Below are 23,520 nucleotides of genomic sequence, written 5' to 3' on the forward strand. Positions count from 1 at the left end.
ATCTCTTTGAGGGATGATGTCATTTTTCTAGTCAAATATTTTCTTAAAATAAAACAGGATCCTATGGTGATTAGGCTCTATTCAAACTGGGGGCTCTATTCAAATTCATATGTACATCTAATAAATGAGTCTAAAAACACTGATATTTTATCAAGATAAAATATGATAGATTTTCTTAAGTCTACAAGGACATTAAATTCAGGGATATGAAATTGCCATACATTATAGGATATGGGTAAAATTTACCAAAAAACAATGAGCTTCTATTTTCCAGGTGCTCAAGTAATAAGCATTAACACCCTGAGATTTGCTGAGAATGAGTTGTTATGAACTCATGTTGTGAACTGAAAAGAAGATACCAGTATACTTTTTAAAATCATAAACTGCTTTGAGCTGTTCAGAAATATTTTCTTTACCTTGTGAGAACATTAACCAATTTGTATGTTCATTTGACACACGCTAGCTCGGTCCCATATTGTCACCAAGTATTAGGTCATCAGTGGAGCTCATCGTGTGTGATCCATCCAGACTCTGCTTTGCTATATCTCCTCTTCAGCGTGTGTTTATTCATTCTTTAGTCTGGAAGCATTATTCTTTCCTGGATCTCCTTCTATTCAAAAAATTCCTTTTCAGTTAATTTACAAGCCCCTGTTCCTCTGTCTGTTCCTGGACGTCTCTGAATTCCATCTTTAATCTTCGCTTCTTACTCTCTATTTCCCTCCTGAATGACCTTGTCTATGTTAATTACCTCTATGGCCGTGATATGCTGGGCTCCCAACTCTGTGTCACTCCAGCCTCCCTCTAGACCTATTGATTTATATTTTCTACTGGATACTGGATGTCAGCGTTTGGAAGTTTCACAGGTTTCTCAAGTTTAAAATGTCTCAACCTAAATTATTCCGAACATTCCCTACTCTGTTTCCAGGGTGCATTTATTTCTCCTGACATGGCCTCCACTTTTATTGATGACCCCATTATTAATTTTTACTCCCAAGCCTAAAGCATGAGTATAAACCTTCAAGGCTTTGTCCTGTTGCCACCTACCATATTTAAACCTCCCTCTTTTGAGATATTATACTGGCCAGTTAAAATAGCTCTTCTCTTCACTTCAAGGGTACTGGATTTTACTTGATCAATAATAAGTCATTGGGTTGGTCCTTGTGGACCACTCCATTCTACGTGATTTATACCAGAGTTGTAAAAACTGCTCACTTTTCCTTGAACAACTCACGTGATTTTACCATTCTAGTCCTTTACATGGAATTATCTTTCTTATTTGCTTGATTTTGAATTTGTGTTTATTCTTTATATTCAATTAAAATTTTCAACTTTTACTCCTTTTATTTTCTTTTTTCAGAACTTCTAAGTACAATTAAAAGTGTCCTTTTCTGTGTTCTTTAATGTATTTTGATCATAAGTAGTTGTAGGCCTTATCTCATAGTTATGATATTTGTCAGCATGCCTATAATCCCTGTTATACTATTGACCCATAGACAGCTGGAACTTTCTTATTTATTTTGGCTTACCTGATTCCTTTCATAATATAAGACCTATAAATGTGGATAGATGAGTGAGTTACTGAAATACAAAATAGCTCAGGAATAACTCATTCGATGAGCTAAGGAAATACTTTTTTATTCTATTCTGTTTCTTTATTTCAAGACTAAGAAGAAGTGTTCTCCGTTATGATCCTTAATATCTTTCTGTTGCTGGGCTTTTGCTTTCCAATGATAACCCGGGAGTATTACACAATGAGATGCTGTTGTTCTTTGTTTAAGGAGTGAAAGTGTGGGAATGAAGCTGAATGTTATCACTACCCCCATGACTGGTGAGGGAAATGAAGCTTAGTGTGGTAGTGGCTTACCAAGCTAGAAAAAGTGAATCAGAATCAGAGCCCTGACTGGTGCCACAAAATCTGCACTATTTCCTGCTACTCTCCGTGGCTCTGCTAAGAGCAATGACTGAAATAAACTTGGTCTTGCCTATGCTCAATTTCTCCCCTAAGGTAAACCAAGATTATAAAATTTCATCTTGTTTTTTGCCCCTCTTTCAGTTCCCTACTTAGACTGAATCCACTTCATTGTAGTTTCTGAATAATCTCTGAGAAAGTTTCTTTTTTCAGGACATGTTTGTGGTACACAATGAATACACTGATGATGGGTAGTAGTTGATATGTGCAAATGACACACCTTAATTCTCTTTACATCCCTTCCCCTCTTTTCTTCTTTGCTCCCTCCACCTCTTATTCCTCTTCCAATTTGCAAGAGAAAGATTTCTTAAAGATTATTTTTTAAACTTATTGATAGTAATTAACTTACTGTCTCAGAGAGAAGGCTTGCTGTAAGAAACACAGGTGTCAGAGGGACAGAGAAAGAGAGAGGGGAGAAAAAGGGAGCGAAAGAAGTTTTACAAAAGCTGTAAGAAGCATTCTTTGAGATAACTAGAAACTGTAAATCAGCCACAGTAGGAGAATGAAGAAACAAAATGTGGGCTATATGAACAATGGAATATTATGCAGCTAGTGAACTAAAACTGCATACAACAAAAGGAATGAAACTCAGACACAGTAGTAAGAGAATAGTCAGATTGTATTGTAATATTCCAAAAGAAGGCAAAATAATCTATGGTGATAGAAGACAGGATGGTGGTTATTTTTGTGGGTGAGGAAATTCCTACAGAGAGGGTATAATGGGACTTTTGTGGTGTTAGCAATAGTCTAGGTTTGACTGATTAATTGTCTAATTTGTTTAATCTGGGTAGTGGTTGAACAGAAGTGTTCATTTTGAGACAGTTCATTGAGTTGCCTCTTTTAATTTGTGTTCTTTTCTATATGCATGGAAATGTACACAGATGTACAGTTTTGGGTAACCAGTCGCATACGTCAATTTTGCTGTAGTAAAAGCCAATCTTTCAAATCTCTGTAGTGTGTACAACACATATTCATTTCACTATGGTAGGTAGAATTCTAAGAAGGTCCTTTTGGTCTCTACCTCCTGGTATTACTTTCACGATTATTGTGTAAATGTAATTAAGTTTGTCAGTTGATGCTACTATGGGGAGATTATCTGGGTGGACCTAGCTTAATCATATGAGTCCTTAATCGTATGAGTCCTTTTTCTCAAACTGGAGGTCAGAGATTTTCTGGAGGGGCGTTCGGAGGGCCATTGAGACTTAAATATGAAGGAGACTACAGTGAAAAGACCTAAGCAACTTCTGACCAGCAATTAGCAAGAAAATAGGACTGTAGTCCTGCAACCATAAGGAAATCATTTTGCCAGCAACTAGTGAGCTCAGAAGAGAACCTCAGGCCCAAGAAGAGAGCAGCTGAAGCCTTAGTTTTAGCCCACTGACTCACCTGAGTAGATAATCCAATAGTCCTATGCCCAGACATGACTTACAAATACTGTGAAGTAGCAAATTTGTGTTATTTTCAGCTGCTATATGTGTGATATTTTTATACAGCAACAGAGGACTAATATGCACTTCTTCAGGAGTCAGCACTGTGGAGGTTCCACTCTGCCTCGCATGCCTTCGTGCTCGGTGGCCCGCATGGAGGGAGCTTCCCTGCTGGACCACGACACAGCAGGAGAAGTGCAGCATGAGGGGACAAAACCCCATGCTGCCTCTTACAGAAAGTGGTATTAATCACATCCACTCAGCTCCAAGGATCAAAAAGCAGCTCACATGCCCATGGCCAAAGTCAATGAGGCAAGATGCATTACCTTCTTGTAAGAAAAAGGAGATTGAATAATTTTGAGAAATAATACAATATACCATCATAGAATTTTATAACTATGGCTGATTGGAAAAAGGAGGGTCTCTGGAGCTAGAAAGGCTTCAGTGTGGATCTGGTGTCCCAACCTTACTGACTTTGTGAGAATTTAGATAATCTCTCTGGGTTTTAGTCTCTTCAGTGGTAAATATCGGCCTTACAAGGATGGAGTAAATGTTAAATAAATGAGTTCTGTGCCTGATGTATATTCTAATATGTACTTGATAAATATTATCAATTGGCCTCTCATCTTAAAGATTAACTGGAACAGAAGCCACATCTATATACATCTCTTTTCCCTAATTTTTCTAATAAAACTATGGTAAAGTCCCACAGGCACAGTATCTTTACATCCTATATCATTTTGAGCAGTGTAGTAACAAATCATTTAGAGTAAAAAGAAAAGAGTATTACTCCTCTGAATGGGATCATTAAATGAAACCACATCAGAATTGGGATTACATTATATAATTGTCTTTTTAAATTGATGGTTCTTTAACACCTATTCTTGGCTTGGGAAAACGCTGTCATAATGCCATAGTTAGTACAGGTGAAAAACTGGCCAACTCAAACAGTAATATTTTTTCCTTGAATTGTTTAGACTTTATAATTTGTCCAGATGATTTAAAAATTTATCTTAGGTCTGTAGTTCACAATATCCCTTTAAGAATAACCATTATTAGCTGGGGATTTAGCTCAGTGGTACTGCCGCCAGCCTTGCAAGCACAAGGTCCCAAATTTGATCGCCAGTACCAAACAAACAAACAAACAAATAAACAAAATGAATAACTGTTATTAGTTGTTACCTGTTAATTCTGAATCCACTACTGAGAGGGTTTTTGACTATTTGTCATTGCACAAATAACATGCGCGCACACATACACAAACACACAATGAAATCAGTGTATTTTAGTCAGAAGAAGAAAAAGGTGAAATCACTCCAAATCAGACTGCTAACTACAGTCAACTTTGGTATGCATTCTTCTGTTTTTTTTCCACTCCTTGAATAGGTAGATAGGTAGGAAGGGGGCTGGGTGTCAGGCATACCATACACACATAAGTGTGTCTGTACTTCTGGGCACTTTATATATTTCTTTTACAAAATGACTTTGTATCTTATATTCTACTTTCTAATCTGCTTTTTCATCTGGTTATATGCACACATGCCATTGTTTTAATGTTTTTGCAAATATTTTTCAGCCAGTATCTTATTGTTGGATATTTAGATGGTCAATTTTCTATTATTCAGCATTTTTTTTTTTTTTTTTTTTTGGTACCGGGGATTGAACTGCCCGGCCCTGTCATTCAGCATCTTAAACAGTAGCTCTACTTCTGCAGTCCATGCATACAGATTAGAAGGTGCCAGAGCGTCGTGCTTAGCAGGGTACCAGCCAGGTCTCAGTTCCGCACATGCCCACTCACCTGTCTGATTGGATCCCATAGTTGGGAAACCTGCCCTTACATTTCCAAATGTATATTGGAAATGTTAAAAAACAAGAAGCATAGCATCTCCCTCAGAATGCATAGCTTCCCCTGACATTTCCAGACATTTTGTGTTATCAAGTTCTGCCAGATGGTGTGTAAAAGGATCTACATCTGGACTACTAACTGCTCTTTCCAAGACTGTCTTTCTGACCGTTTATATCCTTTGTAAGTGTGTCAAAACTGGGAAAAGTGCTCTAGACTCTACAAGTCACAGATACTCAAGGTCCTGTGGCTAGGGTTATCACAGAAGTGCCCATGATAAAAAACTCAGATGTTGCCTATTTTTCTTCCTAAAGCAAGAGTTGAAAAATCAACCTTATGTTCTGATTCTTCTTTTGCCTCTGACCAATGAAATAACTGCTCATAATGTACTCCAAAGAACTCACAATAATGATTCACAAATGTCCTGAATTTGGCCATTGTTATAGAAGCATGACTGCCTTTATGGGGCAAACAATTACATATTATTATCTTTTTTCCATAAAAGGAACGAAATGGAAATCTTCATCTGCCTTGGTTAAGAGCTCCCTTGAACAGACGGGAAAGGCAATTACCAGGAACATGGACACTGACCTCTTGCCTGGTTGCCCAATCTCAGCCTTGCATGATCTCTTCCAGGCCTCTGTCTGCAGCTCTTTTCTTGAATGTGTTATTGTTGGTCTCTTTAGGGAGCAGCTGTTAAAGAAAAAGGAAGATTATTTTCAATTGGTTAGGAAAATGCTCCAACAAAAGAATTAAATGAGGTAATTAGCTACCTTCTACATGTAAGCTGCAGCACTGCTGCTGAGCTACCAGGCTGCAGTGCTTGAGGAAAATAATGACCTTCCCCGTGTAAGGCAGTCACCACGGCCACCAAACATCACAGGTAAGGCCACCCTCTCCTCTACCCTGCAAAAGGTGGGAGGTGGCATGACTGAAAATTTATCTGAAGGTATCTCTCATTTTGGGAAAACTTTTGAAAATGGGGACCACTTTTTGAGTGGGAGGGCTATATATAGCCATAAGGAAACCATGTTTTGTAATATAACGTGTCCCTTTATTTTTTTTTCAGCTTTAATTGGGTTTATTGGTACATTTTAGGGATACAGTACAGTTACATTCATTGTTGGGATCTTGTACCTCTACATGACAAGTCTTGATTCTCATTTTTTCCCCTTACCCCTGCCCTCCCTTCAGTGTCCCTTTAAAAAGTACAAAGGTGAAAGATTTGTGGGGTGGTATTAGTTGGTAATTAACTTTTACTGTGTATAAGAGATATTCTTATGGTTTATGCTACAGCATTAGAATGCCCAGATCATGCTATTCTGGTGAGCCTGATGTCTACCAGGACTCCCAAAGTTATCAGGCTTCATAAACTCAATCTGCATTTATGTGATGAGATGATATCCCTTAGATATCCATCCCTTAGATACTTTGGACAAGATATTGTGCACAATTGAAAAAAAAAGAACACACAAATGGACAATTGGAAAATTGCACAGAAGAAGGATGAAAAAGGAACATCAGGGCATTAGCTATAAATTAGCTGATAGCTCCAGTCAAGAGATGGGTGATAATGTAGCTGGGATGGTGTCTCTTTATGTTCACCTCAAAGGAAGATTTGAATATGGGAAGTTGGTGGATTTTCTGCGAGTGTGACAATGGTTGGCGTCAGCGAAGGAAAAAATGATCAATATGCAGGGTCAAGTACAGTAAGAATTGGCTGAAGAGTTTACTTAGAAGATGTACATCGTGGGACACAGAGGACAAGAGTTACAAAGAGTAGCGAGGGAAATGAAAAAGTGGAAGTGCTAAGAATCTCTTACATTTTGGAACTCTTCAACTCCCTGGTTTCTTACCTCCTACATTTCTGTCTCAGGTCTAACACTAGGAAGCCTCTGCTCACCACCCGAGTGAGACGATGTCATCCAGGCTCTTCTAGCTGTTCTCCACACCATAAAGGTCCGCAGATGCATAAGAGTGCCTGCCTTTCCGTCCACTAACTCTGAGTCTCAAGATTCAGTGACAGGCCTGCTTTCTTCCCTAGTTTGGTTTAAGGAACTGCAACAATGTCTGGACCATAGTAAGTGTTAAAAAAAAGTGTGTCGAATAAATAAATTGCAGAAGAAAGGTGCAGAGTTGATAAGCAGAGAGGAGAGCTTTCCAGAGAGGGGCAGATTTGTGGGTATGACCAAAGCCCTCAGCTGGAGCCCTGAAGTGGTGCGGGAGCTTAAGGAAGCACCACAGAATGCCAGAGATCGGCAAAGATGGGGCTTGTGGGCTGTTACGGATTATACCTAGATGTTTCCCCCATAGCCTCATGCACTTGTAGGTGGGGCTTTCTAGAGGTGACTGGATCATGGGGCATGGTACTCATGTGGATTCATGTACTCTAAGTTTATTAATGAGGTGCTGGGAAGTGGAATCTGGTCAAAGGAGGAAAGTCAATGAGGGTGTGGCCTGGAAGGATGTATCTCCCTCCTCCTTCCTTGATCTCTGCTTCCCTGCAGCTATTCCATGAGCAACTTCCCTCTGCCATGCCTGACTGCCATGCTGTTCTGCTTTGAAGCCAGGTAGCCATGGAATGAAATTTCTACAAACTGTGAGCCAGAATAAACTTTTCCTCCTTTAACTTGTGGGTGTTAGATATTTTGTCCCAGTGATGAGAAAAGACTAAGACAAGGGTTGACCATAAAGAACCCAAAAAACCATGTGAAAGAGATCAGAATTTGTGTTGACTGAAGACAAAAACAGGAAAGTTGGGAAAGGATTATTTACATTGTATGTTTAGAAAGAGTTATTTTGCTTCAGGTTGGAAAACAGATTAGAGCAAGACCTGCATGGATGAAAAGAGCCTGTTTAGAAAACTTCGAGAAATCTATGGGTGGTATTTTTTTTGCATTGAAACATAGGAGACAAAAGGCAGGAGAGACAGTGGATGGACTTAAGAAACCTTTCAAAAGTAGAATCGGTAGAACTTTGATATATGTTAAAAGATAAGGAAGAAAGAGGACTCAGGATTGATACCTAAGTTTTAGGCATGAACAAATAGATACCCTATAGTACTACTCACTAAGATGGGGAAGGTAGGAGGAGAAGTACTCTTTAATTTTTATAAATTATATTTTATAAAGTTTAAAGTTGATGTGTCTATGCAATATCCAAGAAGAGACATCCAGAGACAGGTATGTACTTTTTTGTTTGTACTGAGGATTAAATTCAAGGCTTTTGTATTAAGCTACATCCCCGACCTGTTCCTGGTTTTTATTTTAAGACAAGGTCTTGTTACAATGCCCAGGCTGTACTCCAACTTTCCTACCTTAGTCTCCCAGAGTGCTGGATTACAGGTGTGCCACCTTGTCAGGCTGAGACAGACACATCTGGACAGATCAAGTGGATGACAGGGCTGGAGACTTGCGTCATTGGCAGAGAGGCGGTGACAAGCATTGGAGGAATTGATGAGATTGCTCACAGGGATATAAAGAGGGAAGAGAGAGGAAGACTCAGAACTCTGAAGAACAGACACATTTTTTGAAAGGACAGAAGAAAGAAGCCTGAAAGGAACAGTGCAATGTAACAGACTGAGGGTTAAAGAAGTGTGGCAGAAGCTAAGGGAAGTGGTTTAGAGACCAAAATCTCCAAAAGTTAGGGCAACAGTAGACAAATCTATTAAATTTAGCATCAAGGACATGGTTGGTCACATTGACAAGAACAGCTTCAGTAAAATTTGGGGCACAGAAGTTATATTGTATTGGTAGTGAACAAAGTAAACACCATGAGTATATAGACAAATATTTCAAGAATTTTGACTGAAAGGAGACAAGCTCTTTCACGGTTTTCAAAATATTTAATATTTCTAGGAAGAAATAATTGGCAATTAGTAGTGGTCTAAGGAAGAGCAAAAAGATCCCCAAGAGCCATGGATAATTCCAATGCCTTGGAGATGGCTGTCCCACAGACATAACAGAGGAAGGTGAGTTTGTTGAGGAAGTTCAGTTTTAACGGATGTGTCCGATGATATTTTGCCAACTGAAAATATACAGAGGCACTGTGACTGAGCCTACTGTGAATGCATTCCACTGAGTCAACCCCAAAGTACCCCAGTTCAAGGGAAAATTGCCTTCCATGAAACATGTTCCTGGTGCCAAATAGGCTGGGAGTTTCTGTACACATAATGGGGAAAGCTGTGTTTTTGTGAAGAGAGGAATAAAAGCAAACAGAGGACAAGAAATTGTTTTGACAGAAAATATATTAAAGTTAATTTTGGATGTGTTGAGTTTCCCGGTATGACATCAATGTTGAGATATATGAAAGGCAGTTGGAAATGTTATTCTGGCTTCCAATGAGAGCTCTTGGTTAACAAAATCAACTTGAAGTTATCCATATAGAAATGATAAATGAAGCCATGAAAATGGATAGGACTGAGCAAAAAACAGAGGGGGACAGAGCCATGCTGGTAAGGGTAACACGTAATCACCATGTGGCAAAACCTGAGACCCCAAAGGATCAGCAGGGGTAATGAGGCAGTGGGTGCACATCTAGGAAGTACATTATGGGCGCAGGTGATCAGATGAATTTTACCTATGTCTTGCTCATTGACTCAGCTCAGCATCCCAAGCTTGGGGCAATTTTTTCACACCAGCAGTATCTAAAATCTCTTAGTCAGTGCTTAGAAGAGCAGGTATCTAGTAAAGGGCTCTCACTGTAGTTTGAAAGGGTGGCAAGATTGAAAGAACATTCTTTAGAAGAAGGAATAAACTTGACTCCCAACAGTCTGGGAGGCTGAGGCAGGATGATTGCAAGTTCAAGTCCAGCATGGGAAATTGAGTAACTCAGCAGGACCTTGTCTCAAAATAAAAAATAAAAAAGGGGTGGTAATGTAGCTCAATGTGAAGGCACTGGGTTGGGTTCAATCTCCAGTACCAAAAGTGTGTGTGTGGTAGTTATTTCTTTTAAACATTGCAGAGCCTGGAGGACCAGCTGAAAGTGGATAGCACGTAAACATACACACAGCACAGCCAGTTAATGTACTGTTTTCCTTAGCTGTCTAGGGACAGTGGCAGCACTTAGAACATTCTGGGAAGGTGTTAGGAGAGTTAGTGGGGTAGGAGATCTAAGGCAGCCTCTCGCTCCTGTTGAAACCCACTCCTTGTCTTGTTTCTGAGGAAACCATACCACCATTTGTTCCGTTGCTCCTTGTAAAAGTCTTGGAATCATCCTGGATTCTTCTCTTTGTATAAACCCTCGTTAAATAACCCCCAAGTTCTACCCATTTCTCCTAACATGGACAGTGGCCCATCTTTGCTGTCACCATCTCCCTTGAAGTCACTATCATTCTTTTGTCCCGACTACAGCCTTGTCCTCTATCTACTGCCCTAAACCATTCCTGCTCCACTTTTTTTATTCTTTGCACTGTAGGTAGAGTGGTTTAAAAACCCACATCAGCTATCACTTCGCCCTTAGAAGACCCTTAAAAACTTTCTCATTGCTTTTAGGACAAAGATCAGAATTCTTCACACAGCCAACAAGGTCCCCATGATCTAGCCACTGTGACATCTCCCGAATCTCTGTATTCTGGGTCCATAGTCCTCTTGTTCCTCACAAATATAACATGGTACATGGCCAGCTGAGGCAGAGTTGGGGGCGGGGAGGACTGTGCCATATAATCAGATGTCAGTAGGAAGAGAGGTCATTGGTATAAGAAGGAGGAAGTCAGGGAATATAAGAAAAAACTGCAGACATTGCTTCCTAAGCTTGATACAAGGAGTGGGGAAGGAAACCAAAGTGACTACTCTTTGTGCTATGATCCAAGTGAGATTGTCAAAGGAAACACAAATTTTAGTTAGCTGCAAACTTCGATTTTATTTTATTCATTCAATTAAAAAAACTAAAGTCAAATATTTCTCTATGTAGCTGTGAAATGACTGCAGCATGGAAGATGATACATACTAGTTATTACAAAAGGTCAATCTCTCTCTCTAAAATGAGGCTTACATTCTACAGAGTTTAAAATGAACTTCCATATAAAAATGTCAGAAAGGATTCTCAGACCTTTTGCTTCAGGCCAGTAATATAACACTCAGGGTAGGCACTAAAAAAAAAAAAAACATATCCCTTGGAAATTGATTGAAATTCATGACTTCAAGTAAGATCTCTGAACAATACATACAAGTAGGTGTTTCCACATTTCCCTGTTCAGTTCGTGACTCAGCTCTTGTTCAGTGGAGTGGCTTCGAGATGAATTATTGCTACCTCATAATCACATCATACAAATTAAGTGTTCATAATTAACTTTTCTAATGGACAGATGCCACTAAAGAATCACATCTCAAACTGCATGTGTGCTTAGTCTTACTTCTCAGGATCATGGAAAGGGAGCCTCTTTCTGATTTGTCTATGCAAATGTCAAAGTATTTCACAGAATGTTAGCATGAGCTATCCACCTGAACTGCTCTCTTCAACAAGTCAGGAGCCCCTGAAATCGTAGTCTTATGCCTAGTAATCAGAGACATTCAGGAGTCCTCTAGAACCTCAAAGTGCACATGTCATTTTGTAAAAGATACACACACTAACAATTTGTCTTCAAAAATGACTGACACCCCAGCCTTGGTCCAGATTGGATTAATACTCTCTGGACATATGTGAAAAAGTGACAACCTAATGCAACTTTTGGGAAAATTCAAACTGACCAACTTGATCAAGAAATACATTTACAGTTCAATATAAAAATAACTGTTGCATGCAGTTTGGTAGCTGACCTCACAGGGCTCCTTAGCCTCATGAATTCATGTCTGGATGAAAGAAGGACAGGGAGGTGTGGGGCTCACTTAGGCTCCTCTTTGAGACACCGAGATCCAGAGGGCACTCAAAGAAGCAAGAGCACCAGTACAGGAGCAGCATCACCCAGAGAGAGGAGGGGATGCATCCAGGCCTCTTCCAAGACCTTCACGGTGGACCATGAGAAGACTTGAGAGTGATTCTGCAAGAGCGGAGTCTAAACTGAAAGTGTGAATAAGGGCTAAAAGGTATAATGGATAATGTGAAATAGGAAGAAAAGGTGCAAGGGGAAAGGGAAGGGGGTGGGGTGAGGAGGATGGAATTACTATGAGAAGAAAAAATGGCAACAAAGTCTTTGTAGATAGGGAGGGATGGGATGAAGGGAGGGCAGGGGAATGGGGAAAAAATAAGAACCAAGATGGATTATGTGAAGGTGCAAATTTCCAATGATGACTGTCAGTATATTGTATGTCTTAAATCTACCAATAAAATTAATTAATTAAAAGAGAAAATGTGGATTTTTATAAAATGGAATACTACTCAGACACAAAAATGAGAAATTTGAGACACTTATAACTAAATAAATGCACACAGAGACGATACTCAAGTGATATAAATAGGACACACACACATATAAATACCGAATAGTTTCTGTAGTGTGAGAAACTGAAAGGGGAAATAGGATTAAAAGGTACAATTTTAATGTGAGATAGGAAGAAAAGGGGAAGGGGAAACGAGGGGGGTAGGGGAAAGGAAGGAAGGGAATGGAATTAATATGAGAAAAAGTAATGGAAACAAAGTCTTTGTAGATAGGGAGGGAGGGAGGGGTTGGAGGGCAGGGGAATGGGGAAAAAATAAGAACCAAAAATGTTTATGGAAAGGTACAAACTTCCAACAATGTCATTAAACTGTATACATGAAATGTACCAATAAAATTAATTTTAAAAAAAGAAGAGCAGAGTCTAAGGCTACTTGTACATTTCTGGCCTGACTACCTAATAAGTGGTGATGCCATTTTCTAAAATAAAGAATGAAAGTGGAACAGGTGATGACCAGTTTGGCATTCATCTGAACTTCCTGTGAAACTTTCAAGTAAAGTTGTGCAGAAGCCATTTGGGAATTGAGGGAAAGTCTGGTGTCTCTCTATATTTTCTGTGACTATAAAAAACTTGCCAGAGACCAGGTGCCTTCGGAAGAACAGAAGTTTCTTTGGCTCACTCATGTGGAGGCTGGGGAGGCTAAGAGCACAAACCCATCTTTCTCAGGGTCTGATGAGGACCTTCTGGCCGCATCACGCCATGATGGAGGGCCACACACACGGAGAGGCAGAGCCAGTGTGCCATCTCAGGTCTCCTTTATTCCTAGAAAGCACTAAAACCAAAATGGGAGTAACTCTCCCAACCTCACCTCATCCCAAATGCCTCTAAAAGGCCTCACTTTAAAAAAACCATTAGCATGTGATTCAGGGATCAAGTCGCTAATATATGAGCTTTGGGAGACACAGTCATACCGCAGCATTGAGGTACAAAGTTCAGTGTCTCCAGTTTAGAGAAGTGATCTGAGGTTACAGATATCAAGGAGATGATCCAGAGAAAGTATATGAAGAGAGCCAAAGACACAGTAAAGCCCACGGATTATCCACATTAACAAGGAAGTAAAAAGTGAGCCCAGAGTGGGACTTCTATACAGCATGGCGAGTCTGGGGGTGAAAGATCTCCAGGCAATCGATAACAAACAAAATCACACTTAGACCTTAATCTACAAAGTTGCTTCTGGAAAAATATGCCACTTCTTTGTTTCTAGCTCTTCCTTCTCAAAGAACTCACTGCAGAGTATTAAGTCTGAAACTTGATCCTCAAGGAAACACTTGTAAGCACTTTAAGGATATAAATCAGTGCATAGTAAAACCAGGGAATAATAAACAGTCACTAGCTGAAGCATAGCAATGGGAAACTCAGAGATTTTTATTACTTTTTAAAAATTGACTAGCAAGACACCAATAACATAGTCATATTAATTAGTACTTATAGTGATTAATCTCTCCATTTTCTCTCCAGTCATTTGAAATGCTCTAAGATGTCACTGTTAAAAATATATCTATATATGTTAAAATAATATATCTATGTGTGTTTATGTATATTTATATATTTTTAACAGGGATTTTACAAAGACTTTTATCTAGCAAGATTTTAGTGTCTGGTGGCATGATTTCAGCATCATAATTCAATACTAGTCTTCTTCATATCAGACATTTTCATGTAGGTTCAGAAGATAAGTCTCAAAACTGAAATTTCCAAAAGCGTATCTTCCCTTTTTTTCTAACTGGAAGATAAACAGATTGCTATCTTTCAGTACAAGAGGTCCTTTTTGACCAAGAATAAGGACAGCTTTGCTGAGTCTCTCCACCTCCTTGAATTTTTATGGATGAACCAACCACATCCTGTCAGATGATTTGGAGTTCTAGGCCCAAGTTGTACAATCACCAAGTCCTTGTCCCACCACGAATCCTACCTATACCAACTGTCCATTCTCTGGCAGAACTTTCAGGAGCAGCTTCAGAGGATGACATGTATCAATGCAATATTTTAGGAGCATTCCCTATACAGACCTCACAAGCCAAGTAGTTAGAAGGGTCCTGTGATTTCAAAGTTGGTCTCTCTGCTTTTCCATTCCAAAATCCTGAGGTCCTCAGGAATTGAGTGAGCAGTAACTGCAGCTTGCAGTTAGTAAGCCTCATTTTCTCTTTCTATGACTTTCCCTGGCTGACTCTGCTGATCTTCCCAGCTATATGTAAGGTCCTGCTCTTCCCAGGAGGAAATATTTAAAGGGCCTTGAGTCCTTGATCTCTTGGCTGTAAGGAGGTCCTGCAAGATGGCCTATTGGCTTATATGATATTGGAAAATACCTTGCTGCCTGCCCAACATCAAGGTAGGAGGCCCCAGTGTGCTGGTTCACACACTGCCTCTCACTCCTCTGTGATACCAGTGAGTCTCTTGCATTTGCTCCAACTTTGAGATCTGGCCCTCTTTTACTCCTTCTAGTCCTACTACCTGAGAAATGAAGCTTTGCCCTGCATTCCAGTTTGGAGCTAAGATCCCTAGTCTGCTTACACAGGCAGCTTGATGTAAGCTGTCAATCTCTCTAAGCTTACATCATGGACTTCTGTGACTGGTTACTTGCTGGAGGCAGCTACACCCTTAAGTCTTGTTGCTTTCTGCCTTCCAGGTAGGTCTGTCCTGTCAGCCACAGAATTTGCACAAAATTGGTCTCCTTGGGCCAGGCCTACATTCCAAGTGGGCTAATATTAGATTAATTATACTACTTACTGCTCTGACCTGCTGAGAATAAACATTTGATGTGTCCCTGATATATCCCCAGCTATACCATTAACATCTAATGCACAAAAATATTTCATTCTATATCAAAACTATATCATCAGTTATCTTTACAGTGCACTTACTCTTGTCATATCAAATGAACTTTATAACTGTGTTAGGATCACATGGATTTGGTATTAGATTTTGCAAATAATCAGTTTTTAGTAAATGTAGGATAACCTACTGTCTTCGTTTTCCCAGAACTCATCCAGTTTTAGCACTGAAAGTCCTACGAACCTAGGAAAATCAGCCAATTTATATTATTGGTTTCTATATGTATAACAGAAAAGGACTCAATTATATCTATATATAAAATTATAAGTTGATTATTATGTTTTTAATTGCAGCTTCTACCTGCCAACTTATCATACTATAAGTACACAGCACTTTTCTGTCAAAGAAGAAACTTTTGCTTTTATTTATTTGTTTGATGTTTTTTGTTTATTTGTTTGTTTGAAGTACTGGGGTCTAAACTCAGGACCTTATGCATGTTATGCAAGTATTGAGACACATTTCCTAGCCTTTAAAATTTTTTTTTGAGACAGAATTTCACTAAGGTGCTGGGGCTGGCTCAAACTTGCCATTTTCCTGCCTCAGCCTCCTGGATAGCTGGAATTATAGGGGTACCTCAGCATATTCAGCGAAGAAGAACCCCTTAAAAGAACTCTTTCTCTTTTAAGAATCAAGAACCTCTTAAAGAATATTTTCTATTCCTTCACACAATACCTTCTTTTCCTAAGACTGCTGTAACACTGTTTTCTGGGTTAAGTAGATCATTCTGCCACAGTGACCCTGGCTCCAAGAGAATGCCTTTTACCCAAGCACAACAGTGGTCCTTGTCTTCCAATTGTTCTGTCCAAGACACTGCAGTGGCTTTTTGTCTCTGTTCTGCAGCAAGGGTTTTAAGTGCTTAAACCAAAAAGGAGTCAAATGCTACATTAAGCCAAAAATAAACAGAGTTGCTTGTTTTTCCTATTCAACGGAATGTCTTAGAGTCTTTACTGGTTAAATATATATTGGAATTCTCCAGAGGAATTAAGTATACTCCATGTTTTCCAAACATACTTGATCATGATGACATTCACTCTTTTGCGGGTGGGCAGCGATCGACTCGGGTCCTTGCACTTGCAAGGCAGGTGACAGAACCACTGAGCTAAACCCATGGCCCCATACTTGATCTTGAGTATCTTTGGATGGATAACATTATGAATCGTTTCACGTCTGGCTTCTGTACAGCAGTTGCCTACCTGTTAGGTATGTTGTAAGGATTTAGAAGCTTGGGCATAAAAGGCATCTGTCATACTACCTCAAAAGTTCAGAGAATGATTTCAATCTAGTGGCTAAGGTTTCACAAGACATTAATGGAGGAAAGCTAAAACCAAAACAGGAGGACCATGAGTGCCCTGATTTGAGGAAAGGTGTGTACATAAAATCATGAACCCTTTTGCCTATCATTTTAGAGACCATTTCATTTGAGAATTAATGTGTTTATCATCTTAAGCTGGTATCCAATGACCCTTAGCAACACTAAGTAATGAGGAAAAATAAATAAAAGAATAGCAATGTATGCTCTGAGAGTCGTGGCTTATATTAACAGAGTAAAGTCTTCTTTTGAGTAAAAAGGTAGGTCAAAAAACATAAAGAAAGTGGAAAGAAGAGGCTGGAGGCAATAAAGATATGCTTGGTTCACACCCTTCATTCAACAGATGAAAAGAGGTGAGAGGGTTAGAGATACACTTGTGAAAATTCTGAGCCAAGTATTCTATTTGGGGGAAAATGTTCCAAAGATATACCCGGTCTCATTTAACAGACTAATATGTTCCAGAAGAGCAAACTTTTATATGCATTAGTCAAGCATATTTCCCCACTGGCTTCATTTTAATAGCAGAGGTACATATTCTGGGAGAAGCACTGGATCTAGATATAGTATACGATTTTGTTACAGTTAGAAATAATCTCAATTTTTGTCAGCTATGTAGTACCAAGAATGTCATTCTCCTTCATGTGACTTCAGTTTTCTCTGTTAAGATAGGGGTGATCATAATAATGATGCCCTTTTTTAGGGTGATCATAAGAATCAATCAGGTAAGTTATGCAAGAAGCCCCACTATTCTGTCACCTGTGTGAGGATGCATGCTAGGTCTAACCTGCTCTTCATGGTGTTTCCAGCATGTCTCAGGGTCTGGCATATGGTGGACACTCTATATTTTTGTTGAGTGAATAAATTAATATTTTACAAATGCGGAAACTTCAGCACATTTTGTTTGGCTTCAGTTCATTCTTTATGCAGTTTAGTAGTGTTTCATGGCAATGTTCTATGATCTTTAGGTGTACTTACATCTATTGTCAATGCCTTTTCATCCAGAAGGCATGCTCACATATAAAATTGTAGTGATGAAATCATCTTGGAACACAGATCAGCTCTTCCTGAGAAAGGACAGTCAGTGTCCTCGAACTATCTAAAAATAATGTTATTCAGTATTTACTGAGCACTTACTGTTCTATGAGCATAGTGATAATTACTTCAAATCCTACAATTCCCTATTAAACAACTGTTATTATTATCATAACTCTTCTGTATATGGGAAAACTGGCGTGCAGAGAGCTCAGTAACTTCTTGAAGAATGCAGAGACAGAATTCAGAACAGGCCAGTTGGCTCCATGGACCTCATCCTCAACTATTATACCTTGTTGCTGTTCGTAGTTCTTGATATAGTCTTTATTTTTCACTAAATAAAACTGCACCTTGGGCCAGCGCTCATCCGAATATGAGACACGAATTTTATATATCTGTATATTTTTTGCCTTGGGAATTCTCTTTGCTATAACTATCTTCCATCTGAAGTCCAGCTGCTAGGGATGTCATCTACAACTTGGGATAAAAGTAATGAGAAGTTCTAGTAGAAAATAATAACATAGGGAAAGAAAAATAAACAGAGGTACATTTCTCTTTGTAAAGACAGATGAAAATCAGAAAGATGTACCAAGAGATGAAAGCTGTTCTTTCAAACAGGAAAACATATTCCAAACAACTTTGGAAAGAGGTAAGTCAGTGAGCTCATGGACTAGTCACTAAATTATGGTTGAAAAACTCATAAATGTCTACTTAGCATATTGGCAACCTGGCAAATGCTACCATCTTGAGCCGACAAGGGTGAAATGAGCAAAGATGACTGATAGAGTCATGCTAAATGGAGCAGAGGCTCTAAATGAATCTAAGCTATGCATATGTTGAGCTTCTCCTCAAGCTTATGAACTAATCTGGGGAGAGGTAAGGCAATGCATGGTCTGTCCTTCCTCTAAAGGGTGAGCTTAGCCACGAACCATGAGGGTTTTCAGAGCAAACATTTCCCTTTTGTCCCTGGGTCCATGCCAGGTTCTGCCAATAGATGGTGGGAGAGGTCCCTTGAAGGCAGAAGGAAATGAGGACCTGTTCCTGCAGGCACATATCTCAGGATCACCAGCCACCATCACGTCCCCCTCCCCAGAAGAACAGATTCCCAACTCAGCAATGCCCTCTGAGTATTAAAGTTCTACTAACTCCAATTCTTTCTTCCTGCAGTCGAGTGGCAGCTGCTGCTTGCAGGTGTGGCTGCATTCTCTTCTACCTTTTCAGTCCTATGATGTCACCTGAAGTCTCAGTAGTAATCTCTTCATTACAATATCTGGTGTGGTTTCTGTTTTTCCTGGCTGGGCTTTGGTAGAACAATGCCTGTATTTGTCATCTTCATTTCTCTAACACTTACTTTGAATTCCTCCTTTATCACTTGGGATTTGCGGAGTTGCATTGTTGAGGTTTTAAAATACATGTTTCGACTTTCCACTAGAGAAAAACTGGAAGCACGGAGAAAAACCTGTAATGCTAAAATGGAATTAAGATCTGATTCTTCCAGTGTACAAAATCAGTGATTTTAACCAAATTATTTAATGTTTCTGTATGTCACTTTTTCATTATTGTAAATCTAGGACAATAATACCTGCCTCAGAAGGATCTTAGGATTACACAGTGAATAACACATATAAAAAGTGCCTTAAAAGCACTCAGGATAAAAAGGCTTTCACTAAATGGCTATATTTTGTGTATCTGTAAACAATTGTCTAGGCACTGGTTTGTACACCTAGACACTCATATACTTGGTACTGAGTATATGATTTAAGGTTTGTGTGTATCTGTGTGCCATGCCAAGAGACACTGGTTTGTTCACAGCAGTACTCAATGAGAATTTATAGGTGATAATAAGTATGTTTGGACAATTGGATTAATACTCATAACATGTTTTAATCCATTTTTTATATATTTCCTCAAAAATAGATTGTTGCTGGGCCTCTGAAGAGTTCAGAACATGGTGTTTGACCGAAGCCTGTCTCACCTCCATGGGGACACCATACACGGACCAAGTATGGGTACAATGTGTTTGGAACAAACGGTCTGTGATATATCCAAGTGCTTCGGTTGATAGGAAACAAATGAAACTCTTCCTGGATGATCTTCCTTGTGAGAGAAAAAAAGCTTTTGGCTTTCACTAATGATCTGACTTTCAATGAAACACCAAATGAACATACGACACCAACTCAGAAATTGTGAACAACCCTGGCAACAGTCTGTGCTCCTGGTGGATCAGCAGAATGCAAATTCAGAGTGTCCTTGAAGGGCCCAGAAAGCAGACCTGCATGTTTAATCTCGGGGAAGGAATAAAACAGATGAGGAGCCTGGGGAAGGAGCATTGTGGGATCCAACAGCCTCTGCTAAAGGCAGTGGAGCACAAGAGCATTTTATTATTCCTGCAGTTCGCCTTCCTCAGATAAGGGCTACCACATTAAAGATAAGTAATTCCAGTTCCTGAAGAGTCCGAGTCTCTAGAATACATTTATATTGAGGAACAACAACAAACACTCAGGATACTTACATTTATGTTTATAATGCGTGATTGAAAACTAAAACGAATGCATACATTTTAAAAATATATATTATAGTAAAAAACACGTTGCCATTAGTCCTCTTCAAAATACTGCCCCTTGCTTGAAACACACTTATACCATCAGCCCGCCACTTTCCACAGCAGTTCTGAAGTCCTCTTTAGTGAGTGTTTATCACGTGGTGGATGCTGCTGCTAAGCACGAATGGAAAAGCAGGCCTGTAAAAACATGAAGGTGTGTCTTCATCCACCTTAATCACAGGATCTGGTACCTTGTGACTTCTGGTTCTCTTCCAAAGCAGAAAATGACCATGAAAGGTAAATGTTTTAAATCAGCTCAGCACGTTGAAGCAGCCCTGATAGCATAACTAAGGACGCTCACAAAAGAGGACTCCAGAACTGCTTCAGAAAGTGGCAAGGGTGCTGGGATGAGTGTGTTCAGTGGAAGAGGGAGAATTCTGAAGGGGCTACATGGCAATGGGTGCTTTCATTTTTTAAAAAAATTAAGCATTCACTGTGGTTTTCTATCACACTTCATGCATACTGTAAGCTCATTAAGAAATTGGACAGCCAGAGCCTTCTACTTACCACTTCAAGAAAGGTGTGCTGTCAAAACAGGGGAAGCATTCATTTATGAGGTCTGAAAATCAGTCGTGACTTGTGGGTTGAACTTTGAGGTTGCTAAGATGCTGCGCTCTTCCCTGGTAAGGCCAATCAGAGGGTATCAGTCTTCAGCAAACCTCAAAATCCTCTGTAGGGCTTGTACAAGATTGGTGGGCATCCCACCCAGAAAAAAGTTAGAACTGAGCTCCCAAGTGTCCTGGTCAGAGTTCTCCAAAGAAAAAGATACAAAAGGAGATATAGCAATAGAGATAGTATTAAAGAGAGTTGTTATAAGGAATGGGCTCACATGATTATTAAGGCTGAGAGGTCTTGGATCTCCAATCAGAACACTGGAGGCCTAGAAGAGTTGACAGTAGAGTTCAGTCTGAGCCCAAAGTCCTGAGAAGCAGCACAGCTAGTGGTATAAGCTCTAGTTAGTTAGCAAGCACAAGATCCAGGAAAAGCTGACAGCTGAGTTTGAGTCTGGAGGCAGAAAAAGATGAAGTCCTCACACAAGCAGTGAGGTGGGAGAAACTGCCTGTAACTCGGCCTGTTCGTCCTCCTCAGGTCCCCACAATCTCGTAGAGGCCACCTGCTTTATGGAGGGAGATCTGTGACTTCAGGGGTCAGTCTTAGCCAGAAACACCCTCTGAAACATGCTAAAAATGGGTTCCATTGTATGTCAGGGTGCACCATGGTCTAGGAGACACAAAATGTATCGTCACTTCTTGATATGCTCATGCTACTGGTCCAGGGTGTTCACCCTGTGAGCCACAGAACTCAAAGCAGAACAAGAAGCCCTGCCACTTGCTGTGTCTTTCTCACAGAGCTTGGAATGTGGTAGTTGCTTAATGAAAAGTGCACTGGATAAAGCAGGAGAGAAGGGAAGGTGTTCAGGATGGAGGGAGGAAAGAGGGTTCTTATGTATACAGAGACCTGAGTGAACACCAGACAGTCAGGGTTCTACTGTGACTGGACCTCACTTTCCTCACCTCTAGGCTTTGGCCTAAACTTTCTCAGGTTTTTTATGGTTCCATATTTTTAAACTCATTTTCAGTTCAAAGGAATAGTGTTTAACAATTGTTTACAGCAAACACTGTATTCAAATAACGACAGCATTGTTGTAAGCCTGTTATGAGCCAGGTACTATGCTAGAAATTTTATGGCATTATCTACTTTTATCTGCACAACAGTTCCATTATTCCCATTTTGCTGATCAGGAAACTCAGTTCCTGACTCATGGGAGTTTCTGGGCTGAGTTTCCAATTCAGCTTCCTCTCAGCCCCCAAACCACTGCTTACCTGCACTGCACCACAGACATTTATGAACCAGTGAACAAGAACAAGTCATCTACTAAGAAGAAAGCCCCAAGGTAATTATAACTTAATGAGACATAGACCTTTATTTTTAGATACACCCAAAGAAAATAGGAAAAGAGGATTGTTCAAAGAATCACTGGTATGTGGGATGGAGGCACTGGGAATAGTGTTTTTAAAAGCACAGCTTTGGGGATCAGACTCTTCTGGGTCTGAATTCCACTGACATCACTTCGGATTTGTATTACCTTTGTCAAATTACATAAGCGGTGTGCCTCAGTTTGTTCTTAATATTTATCTTAAAAGAATGTTTACAGTGTTACAAAATTACATTCTTATAAGGTTAAATAAGTTCATGTACACAAAGCATTTATTTAGTGCTATTTGTAAGTCAAATAGTGTTATTATTATTCCTATTATTATTATTATTATTCTTACATCCCAAACATCTACCTTAGTGTTTGATGCATGGAAGATATCTATATACATATATGTGTGTTGGATGCTTACCAGGACCATCTTTCTGGAGATTGTAGCAATTACCCATATGGAAAAGTTTCCTATATAACTGAGTTTTTGAAAACAGACTCAGCTTTTGGGTAGCTTCTTCTATTTCTCAAGGAATCAAATTTCAATAACAGTTATCATTACCCTCGAAATGCCTCTTTATTGCTGCCTCAGGGATGTTATATTAAGTATGGTTTGATGTAGTATGTAAATATAAAGTAAGAATAGGAGGCAAAATCTTGAAATTTATTTTAAATGCCTGAAATTTTTCACTTCTCACAGCCAAAGAAGATTGAAATTTCAGAGAAAATAACCAAGAATAACTCTTGAATTTGCCTTTTAATAAGCACCCTATGTATGAATCATAGGCAATGACCTCTTGTTTTGCTTGTCAGGTCAATTTAGTTAAAAAAAAATCACTTGGAAACTCAAAACTTCACTCTTTTTTTGAAAAATGGCACACTGACAAAGAATTCATAGCAGAGCCTAAAGAAGTGAGAGCTGTGGTTTGTTCTCTGACATTTAAAAGTCTACCTGAGCTCTTTAGCACATGGATTCTTAATATTCAACAATGTGCTGAAATTTCCAGCATTGCTGCTTGCTGCAGCACCTTAATTCCTAGGATTGCCAGGATTCCACATTAGCATTTAAATGGACAGCAAAGCTCTACAGAAACCTCAGGACACATGTCATGCTGTAACTGGTTTCAATTCCTTCAGGGCCTGTGCAGTTTCTTTGCCTTTTCTGATGTTCTAACTTCTCTTTCAACTTGTGCCTTTGTGGATTTG

The 23,520-nt window shown here is 39.4% G+C and overlaps 1 protein-coding gene across 1 annotated transcript in view; it reads right to left on the reverse strand.

Annotated features, from left to right (window-relative positions):
• The window catches only part of Lmntd1 (lamin tail domain containing 1), a 384,388-nt gene that overhangs the window by 123,348 nt on the left and 237,520 nt on the right, over window positions 1-23,520 (reverse strand). Inside the window, exon 4 of the mRNA XM_033766294.1 lies at window positions 5,831-5,932. The gene's annotated coding sequence lies outside the window, so the exon portion shown is untranslated. The remainder of the gene's footprint in view (window positions 1-5,830; window positions 5,933-23,520) is intronic.

Source organism: Fukomys damarensis, unplaced genomic scaffold, assembly GCF_012274545.1.
Source record: "Fukomys damarensis isolate Sample0158 unplaced genomic scaffold, DMR_v1.0_HiC HiC_scaffold_19, whole genome shotgun sequence".
Classification (NCBI taxonomy): domain Eukaryota; kingdom Metazoa; phylum Chordata; class Mammalia; order Rodentia; family Bathyergidae; genus Fukomys; species Fukomys damarensis.